Here is a 6,301-nt window from a genome sequence, read left to right on the forward strand (position 1 = left end):
AAGCCACAATTGTGCTATACTCTCTTGGGGACATTTATTCTCAAGGGACAAGTACAGTTTTCAAACAGACAGATCAGGAAAGCTTTTCTACCTCTGTGTCTGGAGGCCCATTTTGCAGGCCTCATCCTTCTCATCTGAAGAGTCTGTGTCAAACTGGCCTGGAAATGTGTGCCAGAAAACCTTATTTATTTATTTATATTGCGATTTATATCCTACCTTTTTCCTACAAAGGGCTCAAGGCAGCTTACATCATCTCTCCTCCTCCATCTTATCCCCACAACAACCACCCTGTGAGGTAGGTTGGGCTGAGAGTCTGTTACTGGCCCAAAGTCACCCAGTTGGCTCCATGGCTGAGCGGGGACTAGAACCCAGATCCTCTGAGTCCCAGTCCCATGCTCTTAACCACTACACCAAACTGGATCTCTTTTTGCCTCTCACTTTCCCAACATCTGGCTTTCTGTCTACCTAATTGTGTGTGTCTTTTCAATGCTATCATTAGTTCATTTACATGGAAAATTTAGCTTTGCATATGTCTCAACCAGTAGACCAGATTCCTGGTACATAGAATCAAGAGTAATTCTTCCTCACTACCACTGCAGCACAACAACATCACTCCATGAGACTGGACCGTGATCTCCAGTGGAAGCATGCAATTCATTGATATGTTCCACCTAATCATGGAATGAAGGGAAGCTCAAGGCACCAGCTGCAACATTTCTGTTTCTAGTTCAAATGTGTTTCCTTCAGCCCAGTAATACCCTCATGCCAAATCCCATTTAATATTCGGTTAGTGCTTCCTGTGTGTTTTCCTATCAAGAGGAACAGACAAATCAGTCTACTACAAAAAATGCCAATCAAAGTAAAAGCAATACACATGAAGAGCTGTCTGTAATTATCCACACCACCGTAATTAGTGTAGTGCAACAGAGCTTCAGCAGCTTATGAGCTGATGCTAGAAACAGACTCAATCACTATGGAGAAAGTGCTGATAAAAGCTTCCACTTCTGCCTTTAAGACATGGGATGAGGAGCAAAGGGCAGGCAGGACTCCTTCAGCTTGAATTTTTGAAAGTGTTCTTTTGTTCTGTGGTTTCAAACTGGTTTACACTGGTTGTTATTTAAGACAAACTTCTGTAATATTTTTAATGCTGAGTTAAAAACAAGTCTCGTAGGCTTCTCTTTGAAAGCAGCATTGGCAGAAACTGCTTCTAGGCATTGGAAATAGTCCATTGAGTGGGGAAGTGATAGACAACCCATGGCGAATCAGCAGTAGGTGGGGTCAGGGAGGGGAACTGAAAGGGTCCTGCCCTGCAAGAAATTATGCATTGCAAAATTTTAAACCTAGACAGGACAAGTAGCAAGTCTGTCAGCAAGCACAGGAAATCTGCTCCAGAGAGGTTTGCCTCAGCAAGAATGAAGAGGTTTCTGGCATTGCTTCTTCTACTGACTTTCAAGGAATGCAAACGAGATATCTGAAAATGCTCTGGGAATGATCCCATCCTAGTTCCTCATCAGTGGTATCAGCCAGGGGCCCTTATCATTGGTGGTGTCACCTCCCATATCTTATACATGTTAAATGAAGCTACCTTCAAGAAGCATCCATTTCAGGAGCTGGGCTTTGATTTTCCATTGTAAGGAACTTATTCTTCCACTTCCTGTACCACAGGAGATAGTGATGGTGATGGCGATGGTGATGGCGATGATGATGTAGTAGAAAATAAGAATTATAAAATGACCTCTAAGTAGAGCCAGGCAATTTGCTTCTCATTCATTTCTGTTTAATTATCTCATGTTCCTCAACTGGTCTATAATATACCTAGGATATTGTCTTCCCAGAGCTGTGTTCCTCCCATTATAAAAAGAGTTTCTCTGTGTTGTGTGTGTTTACATTCAAGAAGAAAGTAAACATGTTATTGGAATGAAAGGATCTGAGGAAACTGGATTTGGCTTCGGAACAGGAACACTGAGCCCTTGCAAAGTACCCAGGCATAGGGAGGAGTGACAAAAAAAGCATTGATGCTGAAAGGATTAAGCCTGTACCATGCATACCACACTGATGAGTGGAGTGGAGAAAATTTCACATTCAGTGAAAAGCTTCTCCCTTGATTATTCTTCCACAGGGAAAAAATTGAGAAAATCAGCTCCCAGATATAACCATTTATTCCATACTTATGTCTGATGATCTCTATAGAACCTGGTTATGACTGTCACATGAATAATATTGAACACACAGTTACCATATAGAATACATGTTGTTTACTACAGGAGAATTGGAAACTCATTAACTGTAGATTTGTTCTTCTTAGGTCTAACATGTTTGGTGAACAAATAAGCAGCAGAAGTAATGATTCTGATGCAAATGGGGCTGTGTATTCACTCTGGGTTTCATTCCAAACTTAAAGGGAGCTACCCATGGAGCTAAGGCATGTACCCAAAATAAATTCAACACTTCATATCTCATGCAAATTTTGGTATACAACTCAAAGTGAATATTCTGTCCCCTAGCATCGCAGCTATTAATCTTGACAGCCAGTAAGTTGTTTAGACTGGTAATAGCTTCTTAATTAGAATGTCATATTTACACAAGATCAAGTGATGCTTTAGGTCTTTTTGAGTAAACAACTTTGCATTCTGAAGGAAAATTGATTACATAACATAATTCATCCATGAAATCTTGTATAACTTTGCATGCAGCATGATGATCAAGCTCTATCAGCACCTCCTGGCTTTGGCATTTGCTGTGAGTGAGATCAATACACATCCTTGGATTTTGTCCAATGTCACCCTTGGGTTCCACATCTATGACTCCTACTTCTTTGAGACAATGACCTATCGTGCCACTCTGGACTTGCTTTTCAACTCATATGAGTTTGTGCCCAACTATGAATGTGGTACACAGAAAAATTGAATGGCCACCATTGGGGGATTTGCCTCTGATACTTCCTTCCACATGGCAGAGATTTTAGGTCTCTACAAGATTCCACAGGTAAGAACTTGGCATGGAGACAAGAGTACCCCTCTATCATTCAAAATGTCTCCTCCCTCTGTGTGTGTGTGTGTGTGTGTGTGTGTGAGAGAGAGAGAGAGAGAGAGAGAGAGAGAGAGAGAGAGAGAGAGAGAGAGATTAGTATACCCAATAAATGGATGGGTATAATTGATTGTAAACCACATTTCTTTTAGTGTTTAAAACAAACTAACTAATGAAAGAGTCAATAGCTTCAGGTTGTTTGGGGGAATATATACTTCAAAGTTGAGTGACGGACCCTTGATAGATTTATTTACAATACAATATACCTAGATTTCTGGAAAAGCAGTGATTTTTAACACTGATTTTTTTTCATCAAATGTAAATGCTGAAATAAGGACCTTGCCACACCAAGTATGAGTCATTTCATAAAAATAATTTCTCTTACCCTATGGCTAGACGTAATGTATATTTTCTTTAGCTGGCCTATGGTGCATTTCCCCCAGAACAAAGTGATACAACTTCCTTCCCTTCCTTCTACCGCATGGTCCCTAATGAAATACATGAGTATTCAGGAATTGTGCGCTTGCTTCAGCATTTGGGTTGGATCTGGGTTGGACTCTTCATTGTGGATGATGATAGTGGAGCATATTTTCTGAAGGCCATTGAACCTTTGCTCTCTGAGAAGGGAATCTGTTCTGCATGCACAATTAGACTCCCACGCCATGGTCGAATCTTTACTAACAATAAAGAGGATATTAGGTTTGTAAATATGTTTGAATCTTGCATGAATACTACTGCCAGAGCATTTGTTAACTATGGTGATACTATGACTATTATGTGGCTGATCACCTTCAAAAATGTCTTACTTCCTGACTATATGGAAAGCTCATTTGTTGACAAGGTGTGGATTATGACAGCACAGAATGAGTTAATAGTAACAGGGGTTACAAGAAGATTGAACTTAGAAATGTTTCAAGGAGCAATTTCCTTTGCAATTCACTCAAAGCAGCCTCAAGGATTCCAGAAATACCTTCATAACTTAAGACCTCAGTGGACACAAGCAGATGACTTCCTCCGTGAGTTCTGGGAACAAGCTTTTGAATGTTCAAGTCCAAATCCCCAGGAGCTAACACAGGATGATAAAACATGTCTTGGGGAGGAGAAGTTGGAAAAGCTTCCCAGAACTGTTTTTGAAATGAGTATGACTGGCCACAGCTACAGCATCTACAATGCAGTCTATGCCATAGCACATGCTCTGCACTCCATGCACTTCTCCAGGGCCAAGCTCAGAGCAATGCTGCACAGCAAAGGACTTCATCTTGACCATCTTCAGCCTTGGCAGGTAGCATTTAAATGGTGTAATGACTTTATTTCTGTGGTCACATCTGAACAAAATAACATTGAGCTGTGTCATCTGTGAAAAGAATTGGAATGTTGAAGGAATGTTGTCCATGGGGTCATGATGGGTCAGACATGAATTCGAGACTAACATAACAGTGTTAGCAGCAGCTCAGGTGATTCTGTTGTTACGTATTTATGTACCAAGTGTTTGAGAAGAGGCCTTGAATAGAAAACCTAAATAAATACATGATGCCAAAAGTTTAGGTAAAGATATGCCCAAAGTTTGTTCAAAAGTAGCAGCAGAGATCATCATCATGGTAAGGAATTTCAAGGAAATCAATCATGGGAAAAAATCAAGGAAGCTTTTAAAAAATTACTCTTTTGTTTCTTTTTCTTTCCACTAGTTGCATTCATACCTTCAAGGAATTGCATTTAATAATTCAGCTGGAGAGGAAGTGTCTTTTAACCAGCATGGAGAGATAGTGACTGGATTTGATATAACTAGCATGCTTTTATTCTCCAACACCTCCTTTGTTAAAGTAGAAATTGGGAGGGTGGATCCCAGTGCTGTTGAAGGAAAACACTTCATCATCCATGAAGACTTGATGGAGTTGCGCAGAAACTTTAACCAGGTGGGGAATCCTTGAAGAATGCTCTGTTATCAAGATACATGATACCTGTTCATGTCCCTTGATGAATACCTTGATCACGTTTAGGGAGGTGAAGACCAGCAAAGCTCAAGTTCATTGAAATCCTGCAAATGCTATGTCTAAGCTTATACTTTCATGGGCCCCTAGCATATCACAATGCTGGCTGGCTGGCTAGCTGGTTGGCTCTCTCTCTCTCATAAATCATCCATATATTGATAATCTATTTTTTCACATGAAACTGTCATCAGTTTTCATCTTTTAAATCTATGCATTTTTCTCCCATTAACATAAAAATGGGCGCATTTTAAAAAGCACATTTAATTCATTTTCAATGTATGCATTTTAACCTGTATAGTGATTCTAATGCTGTTATTTGTTTCCCCACCCAAGCAGGTGAATTTGATGTGTTCAGCTTAGTATGGGGTACCAAAGCTTTTTAGGCATGTGAGCCTATTTGTCACTTTTTCATGTTCCCATTTGCATGTCCCTTTTGGCCACCTTTCCTTTTCCACATAGCCTTGCCAACTCACCTCCTCTTCATCCTTCTTCTATTAGTGTTGCTCAGGTGAACATATAGGTGAATAAAGAAGAAGTAGTTGTAAGGAAATTGGAGGTGATCTAATTTGAACATCTTGGTGGTCATTACTGAGGATTTGTGCACAGTGTTGCTGACCCCACTCTGGCTTTGTTGTTTTCTTGTTTGCATATTCTCCTGTTTTCAATTCTCCATTGATACTAAGGGATGCTGGAGTCTTGACTGCTGTGTTCAGAAACGTACTGGTCATTTGCTTATTTGGCTATACCATGTTCTCTATTGAGTCATGTTACCTATTTGTTTATTTCCTTGCATTTCAGTTCAACTTTCCTCTAACATCATGTTATATCATCTAATTTCCCATCATTTTTAAAGAATAGGTGCTTCCTGTTTCTGCCTGCAGTGACTCCTGCAACTTGGGCTTTCAGAAGAGAAAGCAGGAAGGGAAGAAATTTTGCTGCTATGGTTGTGACCCATGTCCAGAAGGGAAGATCTCCAACTAGACAGGTGCATGACAGAGGGCATCTAACATTCTAAATCCCAGGATTAATAGGCAGACAAATATTTTCCAATAGATATCATGAATCGAATCATCAATTTGTGTGTGTGTGTGTGTGTGTGTGTGTGTGTGTGTGTGTGAGAGAGAGAGAGAGAGAGAGAGAGAGAGAGAGAGAGAGAGAGAGAGAGAGAATATCCTTTGAATACTTGCACAAGATTGAAGGCTTTTGTGATTACTCAGAAATAAAAGCTCCGTAACAAAACCTGATATTTGTGCCATTGGAAAATTTTCAGAATTGCAGTTCTTTAA

At 40.1% G+C, this 6,301-nt stretch overlaps 1 pseudogene; it reads left to right on the plus strand.

Annotated features, from left to right (window-relative positions):
• The first annotated feature begins 3,508 nt into the window (after positions 1-3,508).
• Positions 3,509-6,301, plus strand: part of LOC123017358 — a 4,745-nt pseudogene continuing 1,952 nt past the window's right edge.

Source organism: Varanus komodoensis, unplaced genomic scaffold (assembly GCF_004798865.1).
Source record: "Varanus komodoensis strain SLA01 unplaced genomic scaffold, ASM479886v1 scaffold918, whole genome shotgun sequence".
In the NCBI taxonomy this organism is placed as follows: Eukaryota; Metazoa; Chordata; class Lepidosauria; order Squamata; family Varanidae; genus Varanus; species Varanus komodoensis.